Source organism: Caloenas nicobarica, chromosome 7 (assembly GCF_036013445.1).
Source record: "Caloenas nicobarica isolate bCalNic1 chromosome 7, bCalNic1.hap1, whole genome shotgun sequence".
Taxonomy (NCBI): Eukaryota; Metazoa; Chordata; class Aves; order Columbiformes; family Columbidae; genus Caloenas; species Caloenas nicobarica.
In genome coordinates, this window is record NC_088251.1 from 11,926,605 (window position 1) to 11,950,905 (window position 24,301).

Genomic DNA, 24,301 nt, shown 5'->3' on the forward strand with positions numbered 1-24,301 from the left:
ACAGCTCCATCTATCCTGTGACTCCAGCTGTAGGGAGGCATAAAGCTGGTTTATATCAGGTCAGGCTTTCTATGCAGGTTGTGTTAAAGTTTGGCCTATTCTTTTTGCATTCCTATTCCTAACACACTGCCTTTCCTAGCTGTCTACAGGACTAATGCTCTTATTCAGGCTTTCAGCATCTCATATTTCAATTATTGCAATGTCCTTTCTCCTAGTCCTGACAAATGTGGCATGGCCATTTCTGATTTGTTCAGAATGCAGCTGCAGAAATTGGACACCTAGCTTTCTGCTTCAGACATACGACACATCTTTTTGAAATGCTCCCTGGCTTAAAATACACTAAAAATAAGGCTGCCAGCCTTTGCTTTCTAGGTTTCACTACCTTTGCCATACCTCACTGCATGTTAGGAGGTCGACTGCTGCCTCCAATTAACCTGTGATGCTTGTCTCCATTTCTGCATCAAACCTTTTGAATTTAGTTACCTTTATATGGCTTCTCAGTGTGCCCATCATGCATGAGAGGAGATGCTTTCTAGGGAACATCCACTACCTTGTGCCAATACTTTGCTTAAATAAAGAAGGGGCGAGGGTTTTGGTTTTTGCGTCTGGTTTGGTTTGGTTTTTTTCCTTTCTGCTTCTGTCATTCACACAAATCTCGATCATAGTTGGGTTTGGGATCGCTTTTGGCTGCCTTTAATTTGTACCTTTGCAGGTACCATACATTCGTAGTTCTCTGCAACAAAGACCACTGTTCTGTTGATATTTGCATATTAATTAGTGCAACAGACTCCTGGACCATGATTGGGCTGCTGAGATGCTGAGTTAACACAAGCAATAATTAATGAAGTAGTTGGAAAGAGCTACACAAAATAATGAACCAGACGGGGAGCAGACGGTCATCCGTCTGCTGGAACAAATATGAGAGAAAAAAAGGACAGTAAAAGTGAAGGAATTGGAGGAAGGCAGAAAAGAAAGAATGGAGTTGAGTGGGGTTGGGGCTGAGAGGATTAACAAGAGGGGGTTTACAGAACCACAGGTAGGGGGTTCTTGCAAATCAAGTCATTATTTTTTTGTTTGGTGGGCGCACAATGCATTAAATCATTTGCATAACATTCCCAGGCCCTCCAGTTTAATCCTTACAGTTCTGAAAGATTCTTTGTTTGAGGAGGATTAAATTCTCTAAAGAATTTAGCACCAGGTCTACAAGGAAGGGTTAGGATGAAGTCTTTTCTTTTGACTATAGTGGGAACTACGCCCTAATTAGGGCTTAGTTTAGCCTTCTGTGGAGTTAGGACTTTGTTCTTTTTTATTGTATTTATGGAAGGTTGATATTTCATTTGTCTGAAATAAGAGATGGAAGAAACATAATTGAGGGTTTAAAAACTTGTTTTGAAATGTTTAGAATAAAACATTTAGGCTTTTCTGATGTTGTGGGGGGGCTTTTGTTTGTTTTTCACATGAAAATATTTCAGGTGAAACTAGTTTCTAAGCTTGCTGGGATATGTGACTTCATAGTGGTCTTCCTGAATCTTCAGGGTTTTGAAACACAAAATATTTGCAAGAAAAATGTCTGTTTCTGCTTGTTAGAAACCAGAACCACGTATAAGTCAGCATGGTTATGAAACATAGGCTTTTCCTTTGATATCTTGAACAGTGTCCTACATGTGGCTTTTTGAGAAATTGTCGCTTCACCCACTTTATTCCTGCTTTTGACTTGGAAATGTGACGTTATCCCTGTTTTGTGGGCATTTTTACATATAGGAAAACAGGGAAATAACTAAATGAGTAGTAAGTGAAATTACTTTTGTCACCAGAGTATTTGATGGGGTTTTTTTTGTCTACCAGCTGCTGTTCTTGTCCTTGCATGTACACCTGTGTTTGTCTGTAGGAGGAGACATGGCTCGGCTCTAAAGGACCATATGTGATTCACCGTGTCGTACAACACAGGGTGGTTCTTGTCTCAAGAAGACTGTGCACTATCAGCTTCTCATCTCTTCTATGTCCATATTGATTTCATCCACCTCCAACTACTTTTAGAGGGAAAAGGCAAGAAAAGCAAACACAAAACTCGCAACTCCCTCAAATGTTATTAAAAGCAACCCCAATGAAAACCCTATGAAACACTATTAGATTTGTTAATACATCTGGATGTGGGCTACCAAACCTCTACAGGGTGTTCAGCATTTGTCTGAGGATACAGATGAAATCTAATGAAGTTGTAATGGAGGGGAAATAAAAATAAAATTGACATCTAAAATGCAGCTTGGTCATTCTAGGATCTGTGTAATGGTGGTCTTGCTCATTTTTAGGTAGTGTTGGAAGAATTTATCAGAGCAATTAAATTTAATGTCTTCAAATGTTGCTTATACACATAACTATTAACTATTTCTTCAGTAGCTGAATGCGTAGGGGGAATCTCTTAGTGCTGCAAATAGTGACTGCTTTTGGAGGGGTTCTTTTCATTAACATTGAAACATTGTTGTTCCCCTTATAAAAAAGGGGAAAAAAGAAAGAAAAAAAACCCCAACCTTATACTGACTTACTAATGTATTTAAGGCCTAGCAAGTTTAAACAACTCACATGCTAAAATTTCGACCAATTTGTAAAACAAATATTTTCTTTAAAAGCTGTGTTTTCACACAAATGTCTGTGTATTTTCACATGCATATTCTGCTAAGGATATCTATTATATGAAATAGGTTAAAAGTATTCTAACTTCTTCTTGTTCTCTTACTACTTTGCTTTTCATGAAATAGGATTATTAAAAAAATAAGAGGTCAGTGTGTCTTCCTCCCAACAATGTTTTCAGGAACCAAAACTCATAAAACATATTCTAAAAAAAGAGATGTGGGACCAGATCATCAGCTACATGAATTCTAGTATGTGATCACAGTTATTATTAAATTAGCTTTCACAATGATTGTAGCCTGAACCTCTCCCTTACATGCTGACTTTAAACTTCTTTACACTGATTTTATACTTGAGGGACAATAGAGAATTATAGTCTCAGACGTACAGTTATATAAAAATAATTTACCAAGTTGAGAGGTAAACTGCTAATGAATTGGTGGCATCAACATCCATGCATGTCCTCTTAACCTTGGCAGTGCAAAGTGGCAGAACTTAGTTTAGGTCAAAGCAAAAAAATGCTTTAAATAAGTCTAATTATCCTGCATGTACTGGTGATAAAAGTATGTGCATAGACAGGTAAATGCCTCAGGTAAGGTGCAGTAAGTTCTTAAGCTGAGACAAATTGACTCTAAGTCTGAAGATTTACTCCTGACTTGTCCTAGTGTAACGAAGATCAAACCTGGGTGATGATTACTAAAAAAAAAAAAAAGGAGAGAAAACTGCAACTAGATTTTATGAAGTATTGATTTTTAGTGTAACTAGTTATCCTTGGGAATGGACCACTAAAATGAGTCTGAGTGTAAAATTTTCCCCTTCAGGGTAGCAGAATTTTGAGATGTCGTACCTCAGGGGCAGGGTGGGAACAGAAGCCAGATGAGAAACAGCAAGCAAGAGATCTGAATATAGGAGTATCTAACAGAATATCTAACAATTTCTCACTTCTGTAATCCTGGCTCTTGCATAACATTGTTGGTCTCTTTGTTGTCATCTTTCATTGCAGAAATAATTTAAACAAGGACCTCACATTTTATTTGTGACTATGGTGCCTTTGAGGCTGGATAAATAGTACTCTGAGTGGAAGGCAGAGAATTTCATGTTGCCCGAGTTATAAAACTTATAGGCTGGATGCCCTTTGAGGTATTGAATCCTGTATCTGTTGCTACCCCTTTGATTAGCATTGCTTTTCTTGGCACTGTTCTAGAGCTTCAATGTCTGGGGCCTTCTGATATTGAAGACTCTCATCTTTGGCACATGGAGTAGGAGTTAAGAGTGGAAAGGAAACAAAGATCTAAAAGCCCCTAATTCTGATCTGAAGAAGAGCTAATTCTTCTGGGTCTAAAAAAGAATTAGAGAAGATTAAACAGTATTGATGCAACTGACACAATGATTTGCTTCCAAATAAAAACCTTTGTCTGGAACGAATCAAGCCAGCCATTAACCTTACAAGTAAGAGACAAAACAGTCTTCAGTCTTACAAAGCATGTTCACTTTGCCTTCTGTAGGCCTGTTACTAAGTTTGCAAAGCTATGAGGTTATCACTTTTGACTCCCTCTTGTCATCAAGATGACAGACTCATCAGGAGAACAGTTCAGCAATCAAACAAAAGGTGAAATTCCACTGTAGCCCAAGCCAGTCTATGTCAGGGTTACTGCAGGTCCCTGCGTCCCCCCTCACACCCTACTCAATAGTTGTGTTTCCCGTTTGTTCTAGCATTAGGGCTATGTGCCCCTGCAGTGGGCTGGTTCAGGCTGATAAAGCAGCAGGCAGGTTGAGTAACGCAAGAGGAAGGGCAAGAAAATCCACAGCTAGAGGCAGAGGAGACAGGAGAATTCTAACACCTATCAGACTATCTTGCTGTGACATTAGATTTTCTGAGGCAGCATCTAAAAAAACTATTTCTCTTTGCTGGTCCAGAGAGTCCAGAGCTGTGTATATGAGATGTTTGATGTGAAGCAATGTGACTACTCTTTTCCTTATCATCTCCCAACAGAGCAACAGGCGATGAAGACAAAATAAACTCAGGATTCAAGTTTCTTTATTCTTCCATACCTGTTCTGTCTGGTTAGTTGATGTCACTGCTGTGAGGGGACTTGAGAAGAAAAATGTCAGTATAGACAGGACACACTGAGCTGCAATCTTCTTAATTAGCCCTCTGCCAGCTCCATGAAGGACCCTGGAGAGAAGAGCACGTCTAGTGACTATATTCACAGAGGTCAGTGTAGTTTTCCAGTGCCTGCTGGGCAAAGCACAGCTAAATGTGGAAGCTGGCACTGTTCTCATGCTTGGATTTTGATCCGGTTCTTTTCAGAACCTTAGTATAAGAAGGTTGAAATCATTGAGTTTTTTGGAGTTTTGCCATTTTACTCACTATGTAAATTATCCCAGTGCCTTTATTATGCATGAGAACATGGACGAGGTAGATCTGAGTATAATAAAAGGGGGAAAGCTGTGCCAAATCAGCACCTGAATCAAAGAAGAATTTAGTCATCTGATGTCTGTTTCACTTGTCAGCTAAAAATATTATGTAACTTGCTAGATACATGCCTACAAAAAACTACAATATATCAGCAGGATTACAAAGCTGTGGAAAGGTACAAGGTCTACATTTTTTTATGCAAGTGCTCTGGAGCTAGGGGGAAAATCCACATGCTCACAACTGCTGACCAAATGCTTGTAACTTAAATAATTGTTTGGGAGAGCATATGTAATCAAATAGAAGACTTCCTGGAGCGTTGGTTAGCACACAAAGTAGGCTTTCTTTTTGAAGGCTTTTAAAATTCATTTTAATGGCTGAGAAAAGCTGGCTGATGTTTTAGAACCAAACAAGTGCTGATATAACAGCTATCTCTTCCACAACCCATGCAAATGTTGAACATTGACTGGATTTTAAATCTCTGAATTTGCTGCTATAGCTATATAGCAGCCTAATATTCCTGTCAGAACCAATTTGAAAATGACCCATAAACCCAAGAAAGAACTAAAGCTGAAAGGATGCTCTGGGCAATATTGTTCTCTTTAGTGACTTTTTGTTTGAATCTGAGTCATTGCTAAAGTTTTCAGGATGCAACTTCTATTCAAGCTTAATAAAGAAATCAGGATATATGGAGAATTAAATGAAGTTAATTGTTATCACATAGTAATGAGACTTTATTTGCTTCTATGACATTTGGCCTAGGCTGTGGAGAGAGTATTTTTCAGAATCTCTCTAAAGAGGAGGCATGTCCAGAGGGCCAAGAATAGGACATACTGTCTATTATATCTTGGCTATGCAAAGTAAGCCAGCCAGCTATAGGCTGACAAACAACATTATTGATAAAATTATACATTAATTTGTCAGTGGCCTTAGAAAACTTCCTCAGGTTACACTGACTAAAAACTACATACATGACTGAAATTAACAATCTGTCTGCACTTATATTTAAGGCACTTGAACAGAGGCAAGGGAAGATACCCTTTTGCTGCTTTATGTGTTCTATGAATTAATAAATAACTTCAGGCCTCCAGGAACCTGAATCCTCTGGAGAGATTTCTCTTGACTCCAGGGAGCTTTGGATCAAACATCAAAGAAGGTGCAGGATTCTTTGGCAATTTTTCATAAAGCAGTTCAGAAAGGCTTTGTGCAAGTCAGTTTGAGAGAGTTATCTGACAATGCCAGTGTGTGAAAAAGAAACAGTAAACATCCCTGTTATTCAGGAATATTAAAATACAACAAAAAGACAAAGTATGTGGGGAAAAAAAAAATATTATTTTTAAAAACATATAGCTATGGAACTGGTGACCTGAAGGAAACATTCCACCTCCAGCTTCCAGTCAGGTGTAATCTCTGTCTTGGACTTTTTCTCAGACTAGGAAGTTCGGTTGGATGAATTTTAACTTTCTTTTTAAAAGGAGAGAATGACTGTACTCAAAGCTATTCAGAGACTGGGACTGAACTGCCGCAAAAGTCTGTGTCTCAACAACTCTTTTTTTTCTTTGTTGACAGTATGTCGATAGACTGATAGTCCCCCGAAGAAGATAATTGGCCCATAAATATGTGATAGGGAGAAGGATAGTCTTCTATTAAAGATGCTGCACTTAAAGCATTTGAGGTTTGGCATGGTCTTTCTTAAGTCTTTTAGTGAATGTGATCTTTAATTGCTTTGTGCCTTATCTTTCCATGATTAAAAGTGAAGGTGAGAACACTTACTATGCTTATGATATTCAAAGAATAACTGAATGAAGACATGTGAGGTAATCAAATTTTCTGGAGATCATTTGGCCCATAGAAATCTATGGTAGATAGAGATTATGAGATTGATGGAAATTTGATGCCAATTATTTATAAAGAAAAAATAATTTGGACTCCACAAGTTAGTTATAGAAATGTTAATAATTTCTTTGCTTTGGAATCTTAACAATTGGGCACACCCTTATTAGAATTTGGGGAAATGGGAAAAAGATGTCTCTGACACTTTTTTGATGTATCGGGTACAACACAGTAGTATTATAAGAGCTAATTAAGGAAATGCATTTCAAATAATTTATTAAAAAAAAAACCCTGGCAAAAATCTTCTATTTGTCATGTTCCTAGCTCTAATGCAGTGAATTCTGTTTTTCATAGTGACAGTTCAACTGGTGAGAGTGGCAAATACCTTGTTGGAGACTGAAGAAGATTAAGCAATTATGTGAAGAAGAATGTCTTTGCTAGATTCAATAATTACTACAAAATCACACGATTTGGAATCCTGAGCAGTATTTGATGACCCACTATATTCAGGAAGAACATCTTTTAGTTTATTGATGTGACAACATAAATCTATCATATCTTCGTTTTCAGGTACCTGGATGTTCAGTGATTCTTTTAGGCAGTTCTTTTATTCCCTAGAACATCACGTAGCCTCAAGAGAAGTTTTCTCCTGCAAGTAGACTAAGAGAAACAGAAAATTCAGCATAAACTCTGTGTGCTTTGGTTTTATTTGCAGCCGAAGTATTCCTTTAGCAGGATTAGTGCATCACCTGGATAAGGTTACACTTTTTTTCTTTAATGTTCCATTTATCTGTAACATCTGGGCTTAATGACATATTTGTGAGCAGGGCCTATGGTTAGATTTGATTGCCAAGACCACTAACACTCTTGAATTTTTTGCCTCTTTTCCTTTTTGACTGCCAGTCCTCAATTATATTCTACTTCTGGTTATGATTCCATGAAAAAATTACTGTTGAGCATGTTGGGCTGTTGATTTCTAGTGTGGTAACTACTGCATAGTAACTGTCCATATGCTTACTCTTACAGTGTGATAAATTTGATGGTGCTTACTCCTTAGAGAAAGTGAGGAGAAATGTCTACACATCAGCAACTAATGTACAACAAATAAAGGACAGTTATCCTGCCTTGTGGGAATTGACTTATGTAGTCATAGTTTTTACTTCTTCTCTAGCCTTCTTAGTACATATAATTTTTTCATTCACCCAAACACATGGAGTGAAATTAAACTGCTGTTTCATTGGTGTTATCCCTATGTTTTGAGGACCTTAGAATCTGCAGTGCATGAACAAAATGTAATTGACACTTTTATGACTCAAGCAATGACAGCAAATGATCCAGCATAGTAGGCACTTGGCAATGTTGTTTGGCTTCACCTCTGTTCTCCCTGTTTTTCTCACCAACCATATTTGTTGTGAAAGGCTTTTCGCTGCATCTAATTCTTGTACCTTTGTCTTAACTGAGTCGAAGTCTGCTCTGAAACTTCACTTCAAGATGCAGTCCTCCTCTCTGGCCTCTGACTTACCTAAACCCTTTCTGGAGCAAAGTTATTAGATCCTATTCCCTCAACTTTCCACTATTGCCATGCTTCTGTGGTCTCTCCGTGATGTGTCTGGTACAAGTTCTTTCCATCACTGGCTTATCACATCTTGTTTTCCTTACTTATGGAATGTACTGCCATCTGAAATGTTATGTTTGGGGCATTGTTTTAACTTATGCACAGAAGATATTACAAAGAAATCAGTTGGACTGTATTATGCTATTGCCCCCTATGGCAGTGGGGATAGTATTTGCAGTGGCTAGAGTGGTCTATCATTTGTTCTTTCTTTTGAATTGAATGTGGCCAGAAAAAACTTAAGAAAAGGCTACCTCACGCATTGAGTGCAAATGTAGAACTATTACTATGAGCATCCGATCAACTAACGTCTTCTGCATCACTGAGCAACTGACAGACCTGGACATTAACAAGTGTCTATATCTGAAGTATATCCTTCAGGAAGTAGTGCAAGAAAATGCTGGTAATATATGATCCTTTTTGAGGCCGTCTGAATAGTAAGATATGGTAGCTTTGCTCTCACCTAATATCCATTAGGCATTGTAGAAATAACAAATGATTAGTAGGCAACTCAAGAGTTTTAGAAATGGGCAAATTGCATGGAAAGAAAAGGGAAAAACAAGAGAGCCAAGGAAGAGAAGCACCAGCAACTCTGGAACAGAATACTAGTAGGATAAGAGCACCTCACTTTGTACATTTTCATCTGTCTTGGATGTAATATAGCATGTGCAAGGAGGGAAATGAGACATGAGGCATCATGTCCTCATTAATATTTTATCCATCACACTCTTTCAGCATCTCAACATGACCCAGAACAGCTTTCAGGTGCATGTGTCTGAATAGGCTCAGGAAGTCCTCTCGTGAAGAACAGCTATACTGAGTCTGAACAATGGTGCTCTTGCTTACTGTGAGCTTAACACTCACATTGAAGTTGCTTAGGTATCACAGGTGGTCTTTGACTATGTAGTTCCATTTGAGACCCAGCATTATGGTAACCAGAGGGTAACAGTACAGTTGAAATATTTTAACGCAGTAGCTTTCTAGGTGCATATGTGAAAGACCATGTAAGAGCGTTACAAAGTTACTCTTACATAGTAATTCAACCATTACAACAAAAACTGGTAATGAAAAAAAGTGGTTTATGTTACTGCTTAACAGAGTGCACTGAATTCCCTTAACAAAAACCAATACAGAAAGTAAAGAGAATTATTTATTGTTAGAGGTGGAATTCTTTTCAGGCACATTTGGTATGGATAATTTGAGTTCATCAACTGCAGCAACAAAAATAAAAAGCAAAGCTAACAACTTGCAAGCAGATGCTAATTCCCCAATTGTTCATGCAACATGGAACATAATTTGAAATGATTATGAAATTAATGCATTAATACAAAAAATGCTTTAGAGAGAAGCAAATCAGATAAATGTGCATAAAAAGAACTAGCTGCTGTAGACATAATTTGTGAAGCTGTGCTTTATTCTCAGTCAGTGGGAAAAATTAAAACTTAACTGAGGAGATATTTTAAAGAACACTTCAGAATTACCATGTAAGAAACCAAAATGAAACAAAGCACGGAGCTTCAGCAAAGCCAGCACATAGTCTGCTTTGGAATTAAATGGTACAGAAAGTGTAATGTCATGTATTTGGGAAAGGAGCAGTTGCTCACGTGAGTAAGGAAGAATTTCCAGCTGTATGAGCACATATCCTAGATGAAGATGACTGTGTGAAGGGCAGGATACTCAAAGCCTGGAAGTAGGTGGGTTGTAGAACAGAACTGTGTACCATGAATCTGAAGAGACTTCATACCTGAGTAGTGAGAACTGGAAAACTAACAGACAAGGTGGGGAGGCTCTGTGCTCTCTGGAGTTTCCTCCTTGAAGTGCCCATTTGTCTCCTTTACTGTAGTTAGAAGAAAGAGAACTGACCCTCCACTGTCCTCGTTCACGGCCCAGAGCTGGAGTTTACCTTTCCCATATTATATCAACTTTATTTATAGAGTCTTTGATTTTTCTGTAACAGTCTTTTGAATCTAATTTCAGTGGCACAGGCGGATAGGCTCAACATTCTGCTTGAAATGTTTGGTCTTTTAGTGAAAACTTACTTGTTAAAATTACAGAGGATTTCACTGCTCAGTTTTACCACTGCCAGCGAACTCACCACAAAGTAGTTTCTTTCTGGTTTTCTTCCTCATCTTGTTTTGATGACCATCATACAGTAGGAAAATTGTCCTGATTCACACCCTCAAGCCAGAGACTTCATTCATGCCGAATTCCTGCCCCTCCACTCATTTTTTTCCATCTCCACACCTAAAAATCAAGTAGTAGAACCAGATGTACCATGCCAAAGTTTATATTGATCCAGCAAATGTACACTCAGCTATTATCATCATCTGTTGCATAGATGTCTGTTGAAAGACAGATAATTACTTAAAAGCAATTCCATTTAAATCTAGTCAGAAAATATCACTAACAACCATTAGATTGTGTAGCTATCTCCCAAGAGTAAAGTGTTGTAACTCTCAGTGCAGGAATTGTGATGCCAACTCTCATGATTTTGTCAGGATTCTTATGATGTGTGTCTTTTCTAAAGTTATCAACTGCTAGAATCAATTTTAGATTGGAAAGAATTTAATTTTTTGTTACAATAAAGTTTCTAGACCTCGGAGTTTCACAGCAAAGCTTTAAGAATTAATGTAAATATTACCTAAGGAAATCTCTCTTCTTTATACCAAGAATAACCAAAAGGCAAACAAAAATCCTAAATTAAATGAGATTTTTATTAATGACTCCTTGGAGCCAGATATTTGTTTTTCAGGGAGTTACATTTGAAAATACTGTCTGAGTATTTATAAAATACATAAGTAAAATAAATGAAAAAAAATCTTCTAGGAGCTGAAAAATACCTTTTATTTTTGCAGACAATTTAGTAAACTTACTGCTTTTTTACTGTATAGAAGATTTCCTTTTCTTTTGCATAGGTTCTCTACAGTTTCAGGGAAAAAGTCTGAAATGTGAATTACTTTTTTTTCAAAATATTGATAACTACAGTGAAAAATTGTACTTACACTTCTCCCTGCCCCACTTCCCTGACCTCCCCCCCCCTACCCCCCAACATCCAGAACATAAACCTTGGGGAACAGCTGCATACTCCAAGTTTTATCTTGTTATACTTTCTATTAAGGTTGTACTTTCTTACTTTCAGAACACAAAAGCAGCAGGCACTAAAGGATCTGATACTTGCTTCAGACGGGTATAATGTCACCAGCTGCAGTGAAGTTAGTCCCAATAATTTTGCCCGTTAGGGCAAAGCAGATGAAGGAAAAATAGCAGTTTCTTACCAAGCCTACCTGGTTCAGCCAGCTACTATTCAAAGTTATTACCGGGTTCCAGCGGTTCTTTAGCACTCTTGCAGGAGGCACCAGCCTCCACCTGAGAACTGATGGACCGTTTTGAGTGTTTTGGATAAAATCAGCCGTGTTTATTGAACAGTTTCAGCTGATGGATTTTAGGTGAAATAAGATTTAAGTATTTGTAAGCAATGGAGGGATAAGAACCTTGTACAGAGAGGTGGAGATGAGCAGATAGGGATAGTCATGTCCTTGGGACCAGCAGGGCACCTCTTCCCCCAGTCTGAGGTGCATGTAGCTTTGTGATGTCTGCCTTGTTTTTTCACTGTGGGTATGCTGTGAAACACAGGCAAGAGTAAAAGCCTCTGAAATATTAAACAGCACACTGCCACATGAGTGCCAGGGCTGGCCAGAGGCAAGTGGCATGGCTTTAAATAGTTGGCTATGAAACAAAGTGTTTAGTGAATTGACCATCTGTCCAAGCTTGGCATAACTGTGATATAGCAGAGACTGTCAGCAGACCATCAGCGTTGCTATTTAAAATTGTTTACTATGTTAACATTTTTTAAAATTTCTGTCTGCAGCTCATCACTGTTCCCGTCTCTGTTCTGCCCTTTCTGAAATATCCCTGACACAAGGAAATGGATTTCATACTCTAACAGTATTACATGTGGTAGAGGCAGAGTGAAGGTTGGGTAAATCTGAAACAGATCTTTGACTCAAAACATTCTATGGTCTCTAGTTATCATTGCCTGCACTAATATAACACTGGGAGTGCGAGAGGTCTCTATGCCAAAAAGTTTGAGCTGAGTCCATGGCCTTTTGCCTCTTGTAGCAGCGTTAGAGTGCAATGTTCCTCCCTCCTATCCCTCCCAGTTGTTCTCACTTGTGGAAGACAGAGAGCAGGAGACAATTTACTCTTCCTCTGTTTTAAGGGCAGAAAAGTATACAATTTCCTTGCCAATCACTCCATTTATCCTCGTTCCAGTAGCCAGTCTGGTATTACTGTTCCTCTGATTGCACCTCCTTTTCAGTGCATCTTCCTTCCTACCATAATAGTTGTGTCTAGGTGTCTTACTCTTTCTTGTAGTGGCATAATCATCCTTAATGCAGCATTCTTTATAGAGCATGTATGTACGTCTTGTGATAGAGACTGGCTGAAAACAATGAACCACCCGAGAACTACTCTCTCAAGAAGAAAACCTTACTGTAGTGGGGTATGAAAAAGGCGTAACTAGGGGAAAGAGAAAACTAGGCATCACATGGAGAACAAGGACAGATTAATATAATGAGAAGCTTCCTTTATAAAGCACTTTATTTACTTAGAACTAGTCTCCCTTGTAGGCTTGATAAAAGATTCATGCAAAGATTTGAGCGTTCGTGAGGCCAAATAAAAATAAACAGACAAGAAACTCCTAAAATGATAAATCTCTGATTCCCTGTAGCCAGAGGCTGAAACCTATTGAGCAGCTGTCTGGCCATCAACTCATCCATCTTCACAATGTATTGGAGATTTTTCTTACCTTAGGCTATCCCTGGTTATAGTGGGGTACACCCCACTGTCTAAATACAGTGAGCACATGTCTATGAACTTTACAACTCGGGATGTATCAGTCATCCATGCTGTTAGACTGTTTTCAACGCCTCACGGGATTAAGTTCAAATGACTTGAAGTTCAAGGACATATTAGGGGATATCACAAGAAATAGGAAACAATATCATGTGTATTGTGAGTTTATCAGTAACTCGTCCTTTCAGGGAAAAACTTCTCCCTTAGTGTCTCTCTTTTCCCTGTCCCTTTTGTACTTCTGCTTAGGTTACCATAGTTCTAGGCCAAGAGTCTCCTCTTGCTTCGATTAGGATTAATGACCATTAAGGCCCCGTATTTGGGGCTGGAAGATGCTATTGTTTGTAATACGCTTACAGTGCAAGTGGCTCCTTTCTTGTTGTGCCACTGATTGATTAGTGGAGTTTGTCCAAGTAATTTTCCCTCTTGATATGTGCGCTTTCCTTCTCTGCCACAAAGTTGGTGTGAAGGTTAACTAATTAATCTCATGAGATTCTTTAATGAAAGGAGTGCCTTACTGAGCAACAGAACAAAGTACAGGCAATATGTATGAATACAGCTCATTCCAGATCTCTACAAAGTTGAGGTTTCTTTTCTCCTCTGAGCAAGTAAGACTGTCTCAGCTTAAAAAAAAGGTTTTTTTCTCTGTTCAGTACAATGCAGAACATCTGTTGCAAAATAACAGATGATTAATAATTGAAACTAGATTGCACTGCCCAAAATAAAGTGCCTGTAGTATTGTAGCTTTCCTGAGTTTTTTGCCTTTGTTTCTTTATTTCTTCTCAAAACATAGTAATCAAATACAATCATTGTTATGAGTTAAATTTTATTCCAGAATGGAAGTTTCGACAGTGTTTTATTTAAGTTTCGAGGAACAGTTTTTCAAGCTGTTTTCTGTGATAAAGCTTTGTATGTCGAATATATGTAAGAGAAAGTAGTGTGTAAAAATAATGAAATGGGAATAGTAAAATTTGATTCTGTGTCAGGCTACTAGATGAGACCCGAATGGGCTGTGGAATTAAGAGGCAAGAATCTAGAATTTGATTTGAGAGAGATTTGAAAACTGAGAAGCTTAATCATTTCGTGTCCCTTCCCACAGAACTGATTGCTCCGGAGCCAATGTTTATGTACGTGATTAGGAGCTGAACCTGCCGAATTCTATTTTCAGCACTGCTACGGGACCGCAGCGGGGTGAAACTAACCTTGGTGTTTTGGGCTCATACGGCACTTCGAGCTTCCAAAGCTCTTGCTAAGTTAAGATGGGCCTTTAAGTTAAAAGGAGTGTAAAACTAAAGGTATTCTTGTTTGTTCTAAAACTGACGTTATAACCCCAGACATCTAAAATTAAGATTAACATGGAATGGAAAATAAATAGTTTCAGATTGGTTAGGCCCAAAGAGTTTGTGGAATCTTTATCCCTGAAGGTATTTAAAAACTGACAGAATAAAACCTTGAGCATCTATTTGTACCTTTGAAGCTGGCTCAGTAGGGAGCAAGAGTTTGGAGTAAAAAAACCTCCAGAGCCCTTTACCTACCTAAATTAAATAATTTAAATTATAAATCACTTTATAATTCTAGATAAAGCGAAAGTTGCCCTGAAACTTCCCTCAATAATCTATTAAATTATCTTAATGAAATGTTTTCTGTATTGTTTTAGTATTACATTTCTAGTTTTGCATAAGGAAGATGCAAATAAGAGTTCCTTTTTTACAGTCCTCATTAAGACGCTACGTGCATTAGCTCAAGTAAAGACAACATAGAATCTTTAATTCTTGAGTAATGGAAACTGCAATTTAAAAAGCTAAGGTTTGAAAAGTGATGCTAATCTTCAGGGAGTCCTTTCTCCCCCATCTTGTCTTTTTTTCCTCCTTCAGCTAAAAGTTATTACCTCAAAGCAAAGGCATGTATTTTAAGAATTCCCCTTCTCTGCTGGGATTGCAGCTTACTCTTGGGACAGTGAAGGTCAATGTTTCCCTCTCCTCCCAGTCCAGCTCACAAGCAGTGACTCAGCAGCACACAAAAAACCTGAAGATGTGACAGCTTCTTCACCTTAATGAAAAAAGAAGCAGTTGAATCTTTTCAGGTCTGGGTCAAGGTGAAACACTTTCGAGAAAGGGGCATCTGCCAAAGCTCAGCCACAGAGAGAAAAGGCTGCAGGTAGAGACCTGTCTGCTTGATGGATGTTGCCATGCTGAGGAGCTGCGAGGACTGAACTGGGCTGTGTGTGGGTGCACTGCCCTCTCTTGGGTTTTCTTAGAAACAGGATCAGCCCCATCCCACTTGGTGCTTCAGATGTTTTCTGAAGTTCAGAGTAGGGAGTGGTTGTTATTGTACCTCGTTCTCTCTCAGGAAAAATCTTCTCCCCCATACCACTGGACTTTAATATCTCAATTAATATCGAGTAGGATTAGTGGAGAGAAAACTGAATGACATCTGCACAGATGTCTCAGCCTCATGTTTGCTTTTCGTGAGCCTATATTGCATTGACTCAACCCTATACCTGGGACTTGGCTGGTATGGAAATTCAGATAATGTGGAGAAACCATATTAAACTGGGATGAGTCAAAGTAGAGAAAGCTCAGCAACAATAACAGCACTTGTTCATTAATACAGTTAATACATGAGTACTAATTTTGGCTTGTGATGTTCAAGATAGAAAGTTTCACTAGTACTTATTCACTGGCTTTCAGACAACAGTCACATAAAAGAAATAGGGAAATGTCAACTGACTATTAAGATTATGATTATCATTGAAAATCACAACAGTAGTTGTAATTCTGGAAGTGTTCCTAAACATGAAAAAAAAATTTTTTTGTTTAATTTGAATGGTTAGATATTGAGAGAATTAAAGCTTTTTCATTTATTACAAAATATTATTTCAGTGAATATGGGAAGGAGGAACAGTGAGCTGAAGTGACCTCTTATTCCTGGAATAATCAGAAATAAGTCTTCTAAAGCTCACAGTTATTAGTCAAAACCTTTTACAAATTACTAAAACAAGTCTATTAAAAACCATCTGGATAGGACTCCAAATATTGCGCTCAACCAAAAATGGGCTAGAGACAAAAAGCAGAGGATTAGACAGTTTGTAATATAAAAGTTTAAGACCATATTTTTAAGTCCTGTAACAGAAAGAAGACATCATGTTCAGCCAAGGTAGCCAGTCAATGGTCTTATTTGATGCATAGGGTAACAGGACTGCTCTAGTTTCTTGCAATGTCATTTTTAAAACGTGTTTGCTAAGGCAGCTGGTGGTGTTTTCCATTTGATGCATAGAGAAATATTATTTTAAAACAGATTAGATGTGTTTTCTTGTTTATTTGTTGGGGAGTTTACGGTTGGTGGTTTTTTGTTGTAGTTTTTGTTTTGTTTTCTGGTTAGCATGTGTGTAGTGGGGTTCAGTCCCTGTTCGATGCTCTTTGCTTAGCCTCGTATAAGCATGTGCTGTAAAAATAAGTATAATCTCTCATACTTTTTGTATTCTGAAACCTCTAAACAGGACAGTTTGTGCAGAAGAGCTACTGAAATCTCATGTATTTTGTGGCAAATTCTAAATGTAGATGCACGCTATTTTCTACCTATGTGCAAAATGGGGAGGCACACACACAAAAATTTCTTCCAAAATGTCTCCTCTTCCTTTTAAAATTGCTTTGGACTTTCACTAAATAATGGTATTATTCTGTATAACTGAAGAGGCAATCAGAAGAATTTTGGAAGTGACTGTTTACGCCTCCGTCTGATGCTTGGATAACAGGGAGTTATAGTGGTTTTTTTTATTATCGTAAGTTGATATATACATTCACTTTCTCTGTCTGGTAAAACCATCCCACATGATTCCCACAGATAATTAAAAAATAAACTTTAATTGACTGCTTTCTTTTGTGGTCACTTTTGGCCTATAATGAACTTCTTCACTAATACAGAATAGGTAAATGGATTATTTTTTCCAGCCAATTAGCCAGCTTTTTATTTCAAGTCACATTCATCAAGATGCCAAATGTGATTCTCAACAATTCTTCTATTAGGGACACTGTACAATCCCAGCTTTCAGAAATATTGGCAGGTGATAATTTTTCTCTCTTAAAAGATAGTCCTTTGCCATCTAGTATTCTGCTGACAAGAGATTGTCTTATCGCTCAATGAACACTAAATCTTTCATGTGTGCAAACAGGATAAATTTACTATCTGAACCTTTCACCACATCATTTCTCTTACCTTTGAACAGCCAAGATTTGAGGAAGATGGTAATATTCTAGGAGTTACAGAACTCCTGTGGGTTCTTGGGGGGAAATGATGCTAGAGTTTCCACTGTCCAGATCTTGATTGAGTTTAAATCTGAATTACTTTCTCTAGGAATCATGAGTATAATTTCAATTGGGGGAGACTTGGAGTATGTTACCATCCGTATGAGCAAAGTTCAGACTGATTTAATGAGTTTGGGTTATATAACTTTGTATAAATAAGAACATTTTTATTCTTAAGTCACTGAGTTATAGTTGCAAAATAATTTGTGCATAGACCTTTTCTTTATATTAAAATGGTAATTTCTACTTATTTCTGAGACCATTCCAAACCTTGTCATCATTCAAAGGCCATGTTATTTTTTTCTTCAGTGTTGAAAGTGTAATTCTGTCACTGAAGTCTTTTCTTTCCCTACAAAATTACTGCACTTTCTGAGTTAACATGGACTTCTGGAAATATTAATAAAACGATTCACAGTCCCTTGATTGAATTATTGGTGTATTATTTTAATGATGTCTTAATGAAATTGCTCAGTAACTAACCTTGTCTTTTAGTTGGCATTAGAGACAGCTTCAAAACTGTCAGCTCTAGGCCATTTCATATTTTCATGTAGGTGCTAATACTGTTGGCTAATTTATTTAAAGCAAAGACTTGGGCCAAATTTTGGTGACATTACTCATGAGCACAGTTCTATAGCAGTTGATATTAACCCATGAGTAAACCTTGTTAGGCTTTGCGGAGGCTTTAGTTTCCTTTTTCTCTGTTAATATCCAAATGAATGTTTGAGTTATTTCTTTTTTTGGTAATTTTGTCCCTAATTTATTTGCTTTTGCAACCACTTACTGCTTCCAGCAACTCAGTCCTGTAAAAGGAGTTGATTTAATTTCTGTTACAGTAGTGTTCCATGTATTTCAGAATGTCATGGCCAAAGCAGTTCCTTTCTTTGGCTTGTTTCATTTTATTTCTTATTCCAGGTCTTGCAAAAGCTTAAGGGATGAGCTAGTTTGATTAGTTAAAAGATGGCACATGAAATGCTTGTGTGAATTGGCAAATCTGGAGAATCAGTTTTTCTTTTTACACAATCTTCATGCCTTGTAAATGGTAATGCAAATTCAGCAGTGATATGTAAAGTGGTAGAAATTACATTTCATTATGCTGGGATTCCATGGCACTGATGCTCTTGCAATCAGTTACTATGTGAAAAAAACCACCCCCAACCCTCTAAAATTATGTAACTGGCATGCAGAGAAGCTGGAAGAAAATGCAAATGCTTAAAGAATTTAAGTAGCAAATGGCCTGCTTTGTTAAGAGTGGGACATTTCTGTTCCTCCTTGCTGATTACCTTTTTTGCCGTACTTGACTCTTCTGTTTTCCTGTGAGAAATGTTACTTGTTCCATTTTGGTCACTAGTGTTGGGTCTATGCATGAAGCATGTGATAGGTGAGGAGGGTGAAGGTTCTTTGAGGGGATTCAACCCAATTTGCATTTCATCCCTATTTCTGGTCAGGTGATATAATTCAGATCTATTGATACATCAGAAATGAATGAAAGAACACATGAATCTATGAGATATATTTGCAGGGTTTTTTTCATACCTTTCTATTTCATTGATATGAAATATCAATTGATATGAAATATTCATTGATATGAAATATCAATTTCCTACAAAGTATTAAAGTTTGTCCAAATGGAGATATAAGGGGCCAAAATAAAATACTGAAAGAAGTTCTAGACTTGTTTTGACTAAGCCACTGAAGCTGGCATTCAGGACAGTTGTATAAGGATCATGATTCCATCTGTAGAAGAAAAATCAGAATCCTCTTTTGAAGTGTTCCTGAGTTTCTACATGAGGACAGCAAAAATCAACGTGATTGTCAAGGACAATCTGCCATCACCAGATTTAGCAGCGAAAAAGGTGTGAAAGAAGTGTGGACTGTTTAAGATCTATAAATTATTTTTCGTCTTCATTTTTCACTTCTAGGTAAAGCAAATCAAGTTTCTCCCTTTTCAGGGGTTGAATGATTAATGGATGCCTTGCATTTGGTTGCAAAAGCCTGTGTCATCGTTATTGACTTTTGCTACTGAGAAAATCCCACTCCGTCTGAAGCATCAGGCAATGCAGCGTGTACCTGCTGTGCCTGGTGTGAGTAAGCAGATTCTGATTGTTGCTGAGCACTGATCTACACAAAGAGCAATTACTTTTGCTGGGAAGAAATAGTGTCTTGGCTTATCCTCACTCTACATTTTTGTTTAACATAAGACAACAACAAATCAGACCAGAGACACTCTGAGGTTGGTCTCCCTTTACGAAGGGCTTTTGCTGGAAGTGAGAGGCAGATATGTATGCCTCTTTTTACTCCTGTGTTAATAGCTTTATTTTGTAACGGTGGAATCAGAGGCAGTTGAAAAACTGACGAGATAAAAATGATAGGCGCAATTTTTCACATAAGAAGTTGCTGGATCAGCCCACCGAGCTGATAATGTTATCGTTTATCATTTTCACTCACCCTCCAGTGACGTAAAAACAGCCATGCTAAATCAGACTGAATCTTAACCAATCTCACTCTCTGTTAAGAGGGAAGTGTCAGATCAGGGTAAGTATATAATTATATTTTCCTGTATATTTTCCCAGATTTCCACAATTTGTGGTTCAGATTCCTGAAACTACAGTGACATTTTTGAATTTATTTTTTTTTTCTCCAGGAACATTTTCTGTTCGTTTTTCCTATTCATATAAACTTTTGCCATCGACAACAAACTATAGCAAGGAGATCCATGGTTTAACCAGGTAAAAATCATGGCCTTAGATGTGTTTTGTATCTCACTCTGGATAATTTCATTTGATGCTCATGAGTTTTATAATATGACAGAGTGAATAATTGTTCTCTAAGCATTTCCAGGCCAGTCATAGTTTTGTAGATTTTGGTCAAATTGCCTCTTATTTATATCTTTTGGAAGTTGAAGAGTTCATTTATTTGCTGCTTGTATGAAAAATGTTTCATAGGTTTTTTTTGATCACTCTTATAGCTATTCTGTGTGTTCTACTATAGCTCTTTTTTTTTTTTTTTTCAAGATGGATAGCACCAAATGTTAAAGAAGTGGGAACACTTTACAGTGGCCTAATAGCATCATTTGTCATGCTATTTAATTCTTTCCCCCAATAATTCCTACTGCTGTATTGAGGCTTTTTTGTAGGACCTGAGGATTGAGCTTCTATTTTCACAGACATTTTCACTGAAACAAAGCCCCAGACTTCTTTCCTAAGGGGAAATATGTGTGCTGAGTCTACTGTCCTATCTATTATGATGGGATTGCTTTTCTCCATCTGTATTTTTTTTTCATACATCATCAGTGAATTTCACCTGTCCTTTTACTGCTCAGGTAAACTGCAAAATCTTTTTACAGATCTTCATAGCTGAAGATACTTTACAGGTCTTTCATCGTTCTGAATGCCTTACTGCCATCACCAAACTTTGTCACCTATCTTTCCTTTCTTCTTTCCAAATGATGAACGAATAAATTGAACAGCACAAAGCATTGAGGAAATTTCAAATGAATGCTTTTCTCCACTGTGGAAATGGAAAGGTTTTTCCCTAACCTTTGATGCTGATCTTCCAACCATAAGTTAATCTATGGAAAGGCATTTTATCCCATGACAATTTCACATCCTTTGGCAAGGGACCCCCTCAAAAATCCTATTAAACTTTGTCAGCTAAGTTGTCTTTCCCTGCAGGCTCTGAGAACCTGGTTAGATTTAAGGTGTGATTTTCATGTGCAAAAGTCATGTTGACTCCTCAATGATGTCCAGAATATACTCGTCTAGAAGCCAGTGTTAGCTGGGAAAGCAGTGATATGGTGTATTGGGCACTGTAGAAACAGAGCGAGAAGATTGCTCCTTTGAGGAGCTCACATTTAAGGAATTGAGCATGCTTTCTACAGTGAAGTTAGAAATCATAAAAATAATTTCTTTCTAATCTCATCTCTTATATATTCTCATATACTAAAATTTATTACTTCTAAACTTAGATTCACTTGATTATTCTTACTGGTTTTCTTTTCCATGCTTTTCCAGGAAAAGTGTCTGTGTCCAGTTTTATCTTCAGTATAAGCAACTGCACCAAGTCTTCAAAGCAGAAATTGGCAGAAATTTATTTCAAAGTAAAATCAAAAATATATTTACTCTGTATTTCATATGCTGCAACAACAAAAACATTAAAATTAATTGTACTTTTCCTCCTTTCTCATTTATGTTCCAGGCAACTTATGCAATAAAACTGAGCTAATGTGGCTGCAACTACATTAGCATGTAGCGTAGCTCAGTGGAAGTGGGTTTGTAGAACTAGGTAGTTGATGTTGAGATGACATCTGTCTGCAATATAGATGTTTTGGAGGGAGGTGGTCTGACTTTAGAGTAGTGCTAACTAGGTACTCCGAGCTAAAAATCCTGTAGCGGTCAGAGCACATTAGATGAACTCCTGAAATGTATATTCTGGTTTAGTTTCCTTGAAAGGGAATTCAGTTCCTGTGATCTGAGATCACTGTGGTGTGAACCAGAACATAGTATGTAAGAATTTGCTGTAAATATTTCCTCCTTAAACTTGTGAGATTCATTTCAGAAGCACACTCCTGGTCTAATTAGAAAGGTTCGTGTAGATACATGCTGCAATTCCACCTCATTTTGGCAGATTTTTCATTCAGGTATCAATTCTCCTTCTTATCCAATAAATGTTATCTTTTGGGCTTGTAACTCTGATTATTCACATGCAGACATGTTATAATTAAATTTGCTTTTCTTATCTTGTAAGAAACACGGTGCTCTGACTATGATGTGAGCAGTGGCTGCTTAGTCACCTCTTGCTTGTTTTGGTTTATGGCATCTGTGCAAAGCGATTGTCCACGCAGGGTACAACAGTGGAGCAGACAGTTCTGTCCCAGCACTGAAGTTGGTCTCAGTTAACAGTCCGAGTGGTGGCTACAGAGTCACCTGTCAACTCCCTCCCCGTCTCCAGCTCTGTATGCCCTTGCATAAATCTGCAGCAGTTTGCACAGCTCCATCATATCTAAAACGCTATTGGCAAATGTAGTAAAACCAAAGTGTCCTGAAACACTGCATATGTGCAGAATAGCTGGTTATCACAGTGCAACAACTAAAGCTTCCAGAGACAGTAAATACCTGAAAACACAGTAGTAATAGCCCAGGGTGGTAGTTAGCAGATTAAAGCCAGTGTCAGCAGTGCCGGCAAGTCTGTTTAGGCACTTAACTTTTATTGATTGAAAGAGGAATTAGGTGCTTCAGTGCCTCAGAAGTTTGTCCCTCAATTCCCTTTCTAAGAAATGGAGATAAGAACATTTTCACACTTGAGAGGAGTGGCCTGACAGAAAATGTGTTGAGGCAGTGATGTGCCTGGATGTGACAGTGATGAGGTCAGATGAGTTTCATGTGCAGGCATAAGGAAATATGTGAGACTAGAGTGGATCTTGATTATCAACTTGCCTTAGAGGCACAAACCAAAGTCAATGACAAAACTCTTATTAACTTCAGGGAGCTCGGATCAAGCCCATTGATTTGTGCGTATTTCTGCTCTAGTTGCTATAGTCCAAATTAATGCTGTGCTCTGATATTTTCAAATACCAGCATAAACAAAACCCACTCAAGAAGGTAGTCGTAAAAACAGGAGAATCATAATGCCTGAATCATGGTACTGAATTGATAAATGTTACCCATAGGAACATTGTCCCAGAAATTAATCTGGTAAGAAAAAAGAATCGACTGATAAACATCACAATTAATTTTTGGCTTCAGAAGCTGGATAGGCTACTTAGTGACGGTAGATGTTCTATATATTGATGTTTTGATTATTAATGCATTCTGTGTAGCTTCTGTCATGTAATCTTTAGTTTAGAAGTCGCATCAATGGTATGCGTAGTCTGTTTAAAAGTGTTAAAGAATGTTTAATTCTAATAATGCATGTTTTCATCACAAAATTTCAAAAGTAAATCAGAGATACAAAGGGAGGCTGTACCTTTATGCTACCTTTTTTACACTAGAGATATGGTGTGATAATGTAACTTGTCTAAGATCACTCAGGATATTAAATTTCAGGGATTTTCAAGAACCTCAGCCTTCCAAGTCACAGGCCAAATAGTTATGCTACGGAGGGGTTTTCTAGCCACAAATAAGAAACTCTGGCAGTTACCCAATAATGAAGGACATTTCCTGTGTAGATTATATGTGTATTTATAACTTCACATACAAGTAGTTCTTTCGCATCTGGTGTCTATCAAGACTTATGGCACCCTATAACTCATAGGTAGTGAGTTAAGTTATATTTAACTCTGCCTGCCTAAATGAAAGAAAGAGAAGGAAATGGAGTGTGTGATTTTTGCAGTGCCCAAACCCAGATGGGAATTTGTCAGGCATGGATCCTTTCATTTTAGTCTTGTCTAAGAACAGATCAGTGTTTGCCATTTGCAAAGCAACAGCAGGACCAGTACTTCAAAAAAAAGAAAAAAAATTCTTATGATTCAAGGCTTTAATACCTTCCCAGGCAAATATTCTTCAGAAGTTTTCGTGTTTGTTGTTCATGGTGCCTCATTCCCATTCCTTAGGGGTATTACTTCTTTGCTTGCTGAAATACTGCAATACTGGAATTATCTCTTTCTAGTGCTCAAACCTATATATTCTCTCATGCAGAGACACATGAAAGGAGTATCTCATT

At 37.7% G+C, this 24,301-nt stretch overlaps 1 protein-coding gene across 1 annotated transcript in view; it reads left to right on the forward strand.

Annotated features, from left to right (window-relative positions):
* Nucleotides 1-24,301, forward strand: part of SORCS1 (sortilin related VPS10 domain containing receptor 1) — a 288,127-nt gene that overhangs the window by 148,747 nt on the left and 115,079 nt on the right. The gene's annotated exons all lie outside the window — the stretch shown is intronic.